This window comes from Crocodylus siamensis, chromosome 1, assembly GCF_052110815.1.
Source record: "Crocodylus siamensis isolate JL-2025a chromosome 1, ASM5211081v1, whole genome shotgun sequence".
NCBI lineage: Eukaryota > Metazoa > Chordata > Crocodylia > Crocodylidae > Crocodylus > Crocodylus siamensis.
The window spans coordinates 162,123,005-162,136,135 of record NC_143395.1 but is presented as its reverse complement, the minus strand read 5'-3'; the positions used below and the strand labels follow the sequence as shown (position 1 = coordinate 162,136,135).

General features: G+C 38.0%; 1 protein-coding gene across 1 annotated transcript in view; it reads right to left on the bottom strand.

Annotated features, from left to right (window-relative positions):
• LCLAT1 (lysocardiolipin acyltransferase 1) overlaps window positions 1-13,131 on the bottom strand; it is a 242,612-nt gene that overhangs the window by 206,897 nt on the left and 22,584 nt on the right. The window lies entirely within an intron of this gene.

Below are 13,131 nucleotides of genomic sequence, written 5' to 3'. Positions count from 1 at the left end.
GAAAGAAAGCAATTAGTGACCACTGGGGAAAGTTTGGACCATTGTGAAAAGACCTGCTTATCACACAGGAACTCTATGGCAGAGACAAGGACTGAATTCAAGCCAAACTCCACAGAGGTACTTGAGTACCTAAACCCAAGTTTGTGGTTCATAAACAGCCCACCTAATCCCATAGGTGTCCAGTTTTTTTCCAGTAAGAGTCCCTAGGCACCTGGGTTGCTGCTGCTATGGAAATGCAGAAGCCTCACCATCTTTGTAGAATTGTAATTTGGGGTTTCCAAACTAGCTTCTGCAACAAATAAAAAATGGGCATTCAACAGACAACAGCTCTTTCACTACCTTGCCTTCATTTATTCTCAGAGCTCTAAATGAAACAAAGTCATATGGAAAAAAATGATATGGTAATGCCGAGACTATTAATACATGCTGTGAAAAAACATAAGTATATGCAAACTAAGAGGCTTGCATCTTCAGCTATATGTAGAAAACCCCTCCCCACCCCAATCCTTCCTTTACCAATAAACCAAGGTCTTAAAATAGAAAAGATGATGAAGTTTTAACTACAAGCAGAGCTACTAGTTCCACCAATAAATATATCATTTGTACTAATTATATATATATTTTTACATGGGTAAGTAGGCCCTCCATCTCCTTATTTAACTACCTTGTTTGCCATCTACACCTAGAACTGCACCTAAATACTTCAGTGACTGATACCTTGTAATTAACATAAATATAGGGAAGACAGTAAAGCTGGTAGCTACAAGCAGATTAACGGATCCACAGAATATCCTATAGTAAAGCTGCAGTAAAACCAAAAGCTCCTCTTTCAGGCCAGTACAGAATAATTGTGTATTCAGAGTGCAGCACCTTAAACTACAGGTCTAGACTGAACTTAAGAAAAAAAGGAGTAATTTCTATCATATTTAATATGCTTCATAAGCTAAATGTAGCCTTTTATCTTAATCTTACTTAGTTGTATTTTTTGTGAACATCCAATGTTCTTGGCTATTTTCTTCCACAGCAGAAACATAATGCCTCCTGGGGCTATTAATTAGTCTTAAAGGGCAGATTTAGAACTAAAAAGAAGAATACAGTAATCCTAAGGTTTAATCTTTCTATTTCCCCTTTTTAAAATATGTTTTCCTGTTTTAAATTACAAGGAAGTACTGATGAAGGCAAAGTTATGGAGTTTGAAAACTGAAGGTAATCTGTGACTTGATTTTCCAGCAAACTACAATTTATTCAGCTATTTATCTTACTATGTTGAAGAAAAAACTCTCAAGCTTAAGACAAAATAACATTTGTCCCTTACAAGGAATATTAACAGGAAGAAGAACTTAAACAATTTTTCTTTTATTCAAATTTAGAGGCCTAAGAATAATTTACCTAACCTGGCTTCAGAGCAGAAATAGTTAACATGCTTTAATTAATGCACTTTTTCTTGCCAAATACTTCCTTAAAACTCTTTTTATTATAACTCATTGGCTGCATCTTTCTTGACAGCTGGTATTTGCTTAACAGAGAATGTCTCAACTGGCTTATATAAAAAAACATTCTTTCTAAAATTCATTTCCTTTCTATGTAAGAAGTTAATACTGGAGGAAAAAGCAGGAATGTTTCATGCCTTGAGGGATATACCAGCTCTACATTTTTGTTTTAAATTGTCCCAATAACAGTTCTGTAGAATTATTATTAACAGGGCTGTGATTTAATATTGTAAAATTGAAATAAACAATTTGCCCACAATTCAACTTCTCTACAGATCTCATTCTAATGTGATTCTGCCTTCCATGTCCCATCTTTGGAACCAAGTCCGGTAGAACTATGAGCAGCAGTTAACGAGATGGGGCTGTCAGGAAGACACAGCCACCTGTTCAAAGATAAATGTGCCTGTAGTTCTCTACTCTATCAAAGGAGAAAAAAATGGTGGAGAAGAAAGCAAGGGAGAAAAAAGGAGTGAGGGCACTAAGTTCCCACAACAGGACTAAAACAGGCACCCCAGTTCTGAGCAAATCAAAGGCCACACTTTCACTTTGCTGTGTTTCATGTCCAGCACGATCAGCTTTGTCCATCTGTGACAACCTAATATTTATGCGCGAGAATGAAGTTGTCATGTTTTAACCTTTGTCTCATCAAGCTTTAAAATCTTAGATGCCAGACTGGCAGAAGCTAAAAAAAGAAGCCTTTTTCTACAGCAAAGCAGAAGCATTACATGTTTCAACAGGTGGTTACAATGTCCACTGATGGTTCCTCACACACTAAATGGTTTAATGAGCTATAAAAACATCAGCAGCATTCATAGAAACAATAAATACTATTTCATGAATCAAGGAGTTTTTTTTTAAGTGTCATCCCATCAGCACTCGAGAAAACAGTAAGCTTTTATTCAACGAGAAAGGTCAGTAAGTGGAATTTCCACACCCCCAAACCTCGACCTGAAAAGGGACGCAGTCTACATGGAAAATGTACGTTTTAAATAGCCTACATAACAAATACAGTTTCCATGTACACAAACAGAGCACAATTTCAAAAAAACCCTGAAATATAGAATTATTGTAGGCATTCGGTTCCCAGTGATAAACTGCCCCACAAAGAACCAAAAAAGGGCCCTTATCAAAAATGCCCATATGCCAAAAGTAACTCGCATTCAATCCCAAAGCTACCAAGAACAGCTTCTCTAAAATGTAAGATTCTCTACTTCCTACTAGACCAAGTCAGTCACATGCTTTTAGCTTAGCAAAATTTCCTCTTGGGTTAAACCTGGTGTTTCTAGGTGTAGGGAGAAGAGACAAAAATGGAACAGAGAGAATATTTCCTGCCATTCTTTAAACAAAACTGCTGTCCTGAACAAAAGGAAAAAAGCAACACCACTAAAAAAAAACAACATGAGCACACTCTCTCAGGAAAGCCTGCACAGGACCTAATCCTGCAAGCTCTTACCTGTAACAGAAATCTGTGGGTGGGACATGTAGCAATTCTCCTCACATTGCTTCAAGACTTTTTTTAAATAGCTGTCAGAAGGCCTTTGCTGAAGAGAAGCACAGATGACAATAAAAGACCCTGCCTTAACGCCTTTACTTGTAACTACTAGTATATAAAAGAGGAGGCCACTTTGCAAATTACAAAACATCTAAAAATAACCTAATGCTTCCCCAATATTACCTTTCCACCTAAATTATTTGTTATTGCTGCTTCAGAAAATATTACGCAGTTGCACAAGACATGGTGATCTACTGGATCAAAAATGGGTAGGAGGAAAGTGGTACATAAAAGCTCATTAATAAAATGTGAAAACCTACAGCTTTCATTAAGTTTTTATAAATCCAAACAACTGATTCTGAAATGTATTCTCAAATAATTGGTTGTATGGGAGTGCTGTATACAAAACTCTGTAATAATGAACATGGCCCTTACACATTTATGTCCAACATTAAACAAAAAAGCCCCAAAATACTAATTCTATCCCTTGTGTACATGAATACAGTCTTTAGAAAGATCTCCCACTAGTTTGTTTTGTTTTGTTTTGTTTTGTTTGGGGGGGGCGCTGGAAGGGGTTTTTTCGGTTATTTTCTTAACAGGACCACTACGTCAATCAGTTCACAGAATGAACCTTGCCTGGGGCTGGATGAGAGCCGTGCAATGACAGAAATGACTATAGTGAGCAAGGCAACAGACTCATGGTTCTTAATTCATGATTCCATGGATTTTGTGGAAACCACAAAAGTCTGGAATTGTCTGCAAAATCTGCAAAAATTAACAAAAAATAAAAGATGCTGCCCCCCCAGTGTGAGCCAGGAGTCATTAGTGCTGGGAAGGCACCAGCTGGTGGAGTGGCATGAAGGATAGCAGACAAGATGGCAGCTACCCCATCATCCCTTCTCCCCGCACCAAGCTTCTCCACCAATCAGTGTAAAGGTGCAGGGCCACACAAAGGGCAGACAGCAATCAAGATGGCAGCTGCCCCCTTGTCCCTCCTCCCCCCCAGGCCTCTCTGCCAATCAGCACCAAGGGGTAGGACCTCCATAAAATGCCTGCCACAAGCAGGTCATAAAAAACCCTTCATCTCGCCATGATTTAGGTAGCTTCCTACTCGTGATTAAGGCAACCAAACACTGCCCCAAGGAACCAGATTCAGCACCTGCTTATACTACTGACTTGAGACCGGGTCTGATTTGAAGAAGGGCTGAACTCAGAATCAGTGGACACTTTTGATCTTAAATCACTGTACCTCAGATTCCCATCTGTAAAATAAAGACACCTGTTCATCTCAGCGGTGCTTTGTAAAATGCGCTCTTATCTGAGAAACAAAACACTCCAACACAATAACAGTGGGCAGTATGGAAAACCCAATAAAGAAATAAATAGCTATCTCCAGAACAGGGTTTGAATAAGTATATAATAAATAAGACACTGGGACACATAAGGAATAAGAACGAAAAAAACCCGCTGGAAACAAACACTATCCATTTTATGCACTGAATGAAACAGGGGACCTGTGGAAAAAAATAGCTTCCAATTACATGATCTCATGCTAATAAGCAACCTTACATATTAGCATAGGGATATGGCTGGCATATGTTACAAGCAAGTTATAAGAATGTAAAATGTTATCCCCAAAATCTTCTCTAATTGCTAGAGGGGATATTTATGGGTTAAGAGAATCCAGCAAAAAATAAGTCTGATATGCAATTATACAATGTAAGTTAGACATATGCTCAAACTGACATTTTATTTAGTTCAAACAACAGTGTCAAATTCTGAAAGGAGAGAGTTATAGACAAAGTAGCTGCCATTAAAAGAAGTCATAAACTAGAGTCCAACTTTGAATTGTAAAAAGCTCAAGGAACGTCTCTAAAATAAAAAGTATGACTGATTTTTTGCTGATAAACATTCCAAACCTGACTCAAATAGCAGCTCATTTACACACACATTCAAAATATGAAGTTGAAGTCTTAACTCTTACAACAGATGTTTTCACATAAGCCGCATCACAAAAGGTGACCAACACCCCCCTGCCTGCCAAAAAGACCAAGAACAAAAAAAAAAGACACTTACCCGAGGGATAGATTCTGTAACAAAGCCAATACCTAAACAGGCATATTTACACCACAGCACTATCACAGCTAATTAAACTAGCATGCCTGAACCACAGTAAAGCTAGCAATCAAAGTGTCCAAACAAGCATTGTTTTTTCCCCCTGCCATTCTGTTCTATGTTCACATACAACACAACGAAGAGCAGCGCGGTACCGTGAAGGTATCCCACACAGTTGAAAAAGCTACCGCTTTCAGGAGTGATCCAAGATTTAGAAAGGGGCTTTCAGGAACCCAAAGAAATTATCTGATGGAAGAAGGTGAACAACTCATAAGCTCCCTGTAAATTCAAATGATTTCCACTAGTTAATTTCAAAATGGAGTTAAACAAAAACTTGTGGTATACCAAAATCATGAAAATTATTGACTCAAGTATTAGAAAGAGTTCTGGCAATAATTCCTGCAGAGCTACACAGCCTAACCACATATGAAATTACTACTGAATCTACTGAATTTCTCTATGCTCATGCACATGGCCTAACCGGTTCTAGAAGCCATGCTTACCAAGGGACTGTCACTTGATCTAGGCCCTTGATATTACAGACTGTTGGAACAGACTTCTCAAAACTTGAGATGAGCCACAGTGGCTGAAGAACCACAGGAGAGAGACTAATCCTCATCCCTGTGGTAAATTATCCCAAGCACTACACTGCCTGATTCCAAGGACAAAAGCACCTCTTAGAGCTGACTTGGCAGGGTAACACCACATCAGAAGAGTGAGGGTGATAAGTCTTGAAGAATACAAGATGCGATTCAGGTTTCTACTTTAAGAAAAGTCTAAACAGTACTCTGGGAATTATTCTGGAACAAACCATCAAGTGTCAAAACACTCCAATGTTTTCATAAACACTTCTCATTTCAAATGTGCTAGTGAAGCTCATTACTTAGCCCTTAAGAATAATCTACTGTAAGGTACAACTGCTTTAAAAGAGGAAGATTTGCTACAGCTCTCTTCCCCTCTTCAAGAGGGGGATACTAGCAACAGCATTCTTGTAGCGACCAGTCAAATTAGATTTGATTTTTGCCTACTTTTAAATTCTACAGCATGAAAACTACAGTATCCTCACTATTTTAGAAACTAGTTATCTGCCAGGTATCCTTCAATGACCTATAACATAACACTAAGAAAGCAACTGCTCAACCTTAGACAATGCTTTCACATATCTGTCATTCAAGAGCTATTAAGATGGCAGACGGGTGAAAGGGCAATAATTTTATCCATAGCCAAAACCCAAACAAAATCTGATGCAATTTAATTATTACTTTGTTTTATATTAGGGATTTTTGCTTTTTAGTTGCTGAAGTTGACAATATTGTTATGCGATTACCAAAAAAACATCTCAACACTTCTGGCATTTACAGAGACCTGTCTCCACATGGGATACAATACTAAAAGTACAAACCGGCAATACATTTCTAGTGGGAAATGGCACTCTCTCACAGGGAGGAGTTGAGCAGCAAATACCACTTGTGCCTTCCTCATAGTGGGGTCACCCTGACTTAGCGAAAGAGGGGGGAGTTTTTCCCCATCAATTAAATCCTGCCTGCCTCCCCCCGCAACGTGTTTCCCAAATCTGGAGAAAGAAAAGATAGTGGGTATTTCTCCAAGGCTGTAGCTCAGCCCTAGTTTAACCAAAGGGAAAATGGGAATAAAATTGTCAACTTTCCCAGAAATGAACCCCTGTCCAAACTAAGATGCCTCTTCACATTAATAGACTTGCACCATTGTTGTAGCCATGATGATCCAGGAATATGCAAGAAGTGAGGCTTGTTTTTATTATTATTATTTGACCTACTACATAGATAGAAAAGATGTTAGACACGTTTTCTTTGCTTCACAACTTTGCTGCCCTTTCCCCCTTCTTTAAGGGACTATTTTCACTTACATAATGGAGTTATAATAACAGCTTTAACTTTCATTAACTGAAGTTTTGTCTAGTATCTAACCACTGGCTATATCTGCTTCTTTCCCAAATCTGAGAATAGGCACTTTGTGCCAAAAAGCTTGTCTAACATCTCTCCCAACTATATATAGTTGGTCCATAAAAGATATTACCAAACAAACCTTGCTTCTCTATGTTAAGCAAGCAGTAAAATATTCCCTTCATGTTAGGGTAGAATTGCAATAGGCACTGTGCCTAGCCCTATTACAGGCTGGAGGGGAAAAAAAGTTATCCCCTAATAGAGAGAGTTCCTAAAAACAGCTCTTTTAAAATCAGATTTTGGAAATTGAGATCCAAGATAAAACCACCGAGTCAAAGAACAAAATAATGACTTGAAGTGTCCATTTTGCAATGAAAAGAGAGCCAAACGCAAACATCAGAAACAGTGGATAATTGTCAAGATTTATTTAAAACTTGGTATTCAAAGTGGAAGAAATATAAGCCGTATGTTCTTAATCAACTAATACTTTGTTCTCTGAGCAAAATCATAATTTGGAAAGAACCATCCCCTCTGTCACTTGCAATGGTTAAAACTAGATGATTATGTATACACATGGCTTACAAATCAGACAGTTTTCAAGGAAACTACAGTGTAAAATCTGTTGTCTACTGAAGACAGAAGGATAAAATAATCAGACTGATGCTTCTGCTTAAAGCATATTCAGACCCAATTTATTTAAGAAACACCAAACATGCACAACAACATTAAACTCCCACCTTCTCAGACAATTTGCAATACTCAGTTGAAGAGAATAAGTCAAAACAAACATTTTCCCCACGAGAAAACACAAAGGGATGGATCCAGCAGGGAAGAGGGGCTGTGATGTGCTCCCTCACCCCTTGGCTGCTGGTTCACTGCTGGTTGCATGTTCAAGGAGCTCATGTTCACATGCCACTCTTCTTTGCCAGTGATACACCTCCCTTTTCAGCACCCTGAATCTGCTACTGGAAACACATTTAATTAAAAAAGTTAACTGTTTCTACTATTTGATGATATGCTATATCCAAGCATTTACTGGTAGTGCACAACTTATTATTTAAAGGAAATCTGCAGGGAGGGAGAGGGAAGGAGGGAGAGAGAGAGAAAACTCAGTCCCTTTTCCTTTTTTTTTTTATGAAGTAGGCTTTATAAATCAAACAGAAAGCTTTATCCTATCTTTGAAAAAAAATAGCACTGCCTTTTGTTATCTTCTCCAACACTGCCAGAGTTGGAGTGGGGGTCATAGGGGAAGTGTATTGATACCTCTCTTCCTTTGACTGGAAGGGAGTAGGTGTTAAACCTACTGTACTCCTTGGCCCTTAGTCACTGAAGCTAAATAATAGTTAATAAGTAGTGTTCTACACCATCTTATGTGCAAAAAATCTTTCCCCCTAGTGATTCTTATGAACATTAAATACCAAGTGAAATCAGCAGCTGATAAAGGAAAGAACTTTACTATGATAAAGTAAAAGCAACTAGGGCAAAATTTTAACACACCTATTTAAACTTATGGATTGCAGTTTAGGAAAAAGTAATATTTTTCTGAAAATTGAGCAGCTCTACCCTTCAAATCAGTTAGGACAAACAACACGCACTCTCCTACCCAACACGTTCTTCCACAAAACCAAAGACTATAACTATGCCTAACGAATAGTGTTTGTGCCTGAAAGCTTGCAAAGAACGTTTTTCCCCAACTATTTAGTTGGTCTAATAAAAGATATCACATCTACCCAACGAACCTTGTCTGCCAACTGTCAACCATATTTCCCATGCAAAACAAACAAAAAAAAAAAACAGAGGGGAGAACCCATGGGGGAAGAGGGAGAGCAGAGGACCACCTTTCAGAACTTTATTATTTCATAAAATAAAGAGAGTTGCATATTCTGAGTAGAACAGCTATAGAAATCATTACTACCACAATGTGGCCTACTAATATTTTAACGAAAGAAATTTTTTTTAACATGTTTAGGTGGTCTAATAACAGATTTACTCAGAAAACCTTGTCTAGCATGGTTCCAAGAATTTTTCTGATTCTTTCTGTGTGATTACACTAGATAAAAGAAGCAATGTAGCAAACTACAAGAAGTATCTTGTAGCAAACTGAAAACTTGAAAAAGCTCTCATTATACAAAAAGAAAGTCTGGACAAAAAGCAAAGCTTATTCTAGCCAAAAAAAGGGGAAAAATGATATCTAATTTAGAGAGTTACCCCAAATTAAATGTATTTTCTCTATACAAGCTTTGATGGATTACAACGTAAAGACTTTGTTGATTAGGCAGTAAGATGTCTAACAGCTTAAATGCTTGTTTTCCTCTTTTCTACTGTTATGGTTAATGTGTAATCATGATCAAGTTTTTCAGAACAAATTTTTCTTATCCTGTATTGATTAAGGCAGCATGAAAAGGAAGTAGAGCCATTCACTTCTATTTTCAACTGTCACATTAACTATACTAGCTATTGATTTTCTGCCAATGGTGACATCCTCTCTCCAAGGCCAATGTCAAACACCTAAATGAGCTTTAAAACAAGAAAAAAAAAAAAAGGTGGCAGCTGAAAAGTGAAGCTACTTCAGCTATTTGAGTCCTCATTACTGTGCCTGAACCCTAATAACATTCTTCTTCCAAAACCTTCACAATACTGAATTCAGGAGTCTAAATGAGTATCTGCATCCTATTGAAAGGGGTTCTGCCAGTAGCAGCATACAGCAGGACTTCACACAAAGGCTAAATTGCACAGGAAGTTAAGAAGTATTTTATTTAAGAAGAGAAAGGTTTACCTGATCTAAAATCTGTTTATTGCATAGAATCATGGAGGGATCAGGTCTGTAACATCCCAGTTCTGATCAGCAGAAATACTCTAGCTTAAGACTGTTCAACTAAGCGGCAAGGGGCAACACAGTGTGTGCATATGTGTCTGCCACACCAGCACAAGCACCTCCTCCCTGCCCCCAGTGTATGGCAGACCTGTGCACCTCACACACTCCAGGGCACCCTCAAGTACCCAGCCACCATCTGCCCTGCTGCACTAAATGGGTGAGGGTGCTCTGGGCTGCCAGTTCCTCCAGCACAACAGGCTGCACCACCCTGCCCCGGGAGCAGGAAGTAAAAGCCAGAGGAGGGAGGGGGAGCCTGAAGCCCCCAGTTGATGCTGCAGTCAGAATAGAGGGACTGATGGCTGGGTGGGAGCCTGACGCTGCAAATAAAACCCTTGTCAAGGCCCATGGGACGCCAGTTATGGTCCTGCTCTAGCTAAAGCCTTTCTGAATGAAACAGGGCCATTAGCAGAGACTGGTAGGGTTTAACTGCCTTGGCACCTGCTGCCCCTTGATTCAAAACAACCTAAATGTGCTGTCTATGCCCACTGCAAAGCCCTTCTATTTTCCCTAGTTTTTGAAAAAGAGAGGAAAACAATGAATGCTTTCCTGATGGAGGCTGCACTTCACTCCTTATGTATCTGCCTATAGCTTCCAGGGAGTTGGGTTGGAGTTAGTGAAATTGCAGTTATTTAGGGAGGTGTAATAAATGTTCCCAGACTGTTTCCAAATCGATTCAATGTGGACATGTACTTTTTTTCCCTGGTGCATAGACCTCAGCTTTTCCAAAACTAAAATATGCTATTTTAAATGCTTTTTTCATGAAAAGCATAGTGCTTGCTGTACATGTACATTTTTCCCTGCTACAAAAGCTTTGCCTAAGAGGTGCAAGACAACCACTGTAGATTTAAGGAATGTCTTGAGACTCCTAGTTTGAAAAGACCTTAACAGACATTAAACATCTTTGAGGAGGGGGGTTTTAATATAGTCTTAAGGTTGGTAAATACATGGAATTTCTTTCTGAATTACTATTCTTAAAATTCCAACAGAAGAGAATTAATGTTTTCAATTGCACCAACATATATTTTTGTAACAAGATAATAAATAATATTTGACCCAAGTCTCAAAAAGTTCTCACAGAGAAACCCTAAAGGCATTTCAAAGGTGTCAAACAACATCATCCGTTTACAAGCATCATTACTTTTCACTTTTTCATTTATTTGAAAAGATGTATGGCAATCATGTTAGTAGCTCAGAAAAGGTATGGCTACAGCTAACCTTAACATGCCTAGAAATGTCTGCCCTATACAGATTAAAATCTATATTTATAAAATGAAAGGAAAATTTAACCACAGAAACTACATTTAGTTTAGAAAAACAAGCATAACTCTGCCAGAGTGCTATCCTAAGTTTAGATCTCTGCCTTAGTAAAACATTGTAATTATGAGAAACCAAAATGGATTTCTAAGTGTTTCAAGATGAAACAGCCACAGGGTAATTTGCAAGATATGCAATTATCTTCTCAATTCTGAATTCATATAAATATAATGCTAATACTTACCATGAATAAATACAGATCGCACATCTTTGCTTATGTACAAGCAAGGAGAATAGGGAGGAGGGGGAGAAGGAAAAAAAAAAAATCAATATTAAAATCTGGAACCAACACCTTAATGAAACAAATTTACCAAGGGATGTGAGAAATGAATTGTTAGGCATAAAACCTTTTTCTTGAAAAATTTGATTTTTGAGGTCTCATTCACGCATAGGGTTACCTGTTGTTAGATACGTTAAACTAAACAGAAAGCAAGCTGATAAGCCCTTAAAAAGATCTGTTGCAACAGAATCACTGACCACATGATTTTTTTTTCAGTTCCTCAGACTGAATTACCCTAGTAAAATAGCAATGGAAAGGAAAAACAGACAAGAACAGACAGTTTCTATCTCCAGGGGGACCCAGTACCAGGAAAGAAATTCAGATGCAGTGAACAGAAAGTTAAAGTTTGACTATAAACAAATATCTCCACTGTGACCCAATTAAACTTGGCTGGAAAGGACAGGCCAGTAAGGAAACTGTCACTCACAAGAGTCTCCCTCAACAGCACAAGCAAATTAAAATGCTACAACTACTTTATTAGCAAGAAAGAGTGAAAGCTCAACTTCAGTGGGAAACCTCCGCTCTAACACAAACAAACCAACTTCCAAAAGAGACTGAGACATTGCATCAAAACCACTGGTCTGAGGCCAGAAAAAACACTGTCCTGGTTTCCTCAAGACCTATCCCCAGACTCTTCATCCACTTCTGTCAGAGTCCAGAAGAAGACTAATACTGACATAGTGTAAACTATGGAAACCAAAAAGCATAAAAAAAGGTTTCTACCATGCTACCACATGTTATATGAAACCAAAGCTAAGATTTGTAAGAGTCAAATACAGGTCAAAAAAGAAACAGAGCCATATCAACTGCAGTCCAACCTGGAGATGTGTAGCTCTTTTATTTGACAGTCTCCTTAAAAAATAATCATTAGTGGCACTTTACCCAACCCTAAGGAGGTGGGGAGGGGACCAAACAGTGAAATATTCATCCCTACATAAACACAAACAGACTTACTAAATGAAACCAAGCACATATTTCAGGAACTATGCAGGCATATTTATGCTTAAAACCTAAAAATGGCATTGTCCCAAATGATAACTTTGCAAGTTTTATAGATTACATCTGTAGTTTACCAACTACTGAAGTTAACTACTCTAATAACTGCACTTGAATGTCAGTATACATGAATACAATGTCCAATGATGTAGTTTTAACCAAACACATGTAGCATGTGCTCAAGTGACATGGGCATAATCAGTTTAAAAATAGACAATTCTAAATTATTTTCTCCCATGCTTCCATCATTTTACAATCAAGATTCTTCCTCAATGAAAATTACGGAAACCTACAATATCATCTCTTTTTAAAAAAAATAAATGAATCAGATTCTGGGAAGACACCTGGTTTTTCAGTTTTAAAAGGTCAGAGAAGAAACAACACAGGATTATATCCTATCAAAGGTGAAAGAACATGATAAAACTTTTCAAGCTTTTGAATATAACAATTAAAAACAAACTAAATCCTACAAGAGAACTTAATCCTGGCCAACCTGAAGTGTCAAGGATGAAACAGTCTGCTCCTGATGCCACTGATTCTAAGAGCTGCTAGAAGACTAGAACAAGGCCTTAGATCATCACAGCTATTTGAAGGCGACGTTAACAACACTGTAACATGTCTCATATACAGGCTATCAATAAAGGACG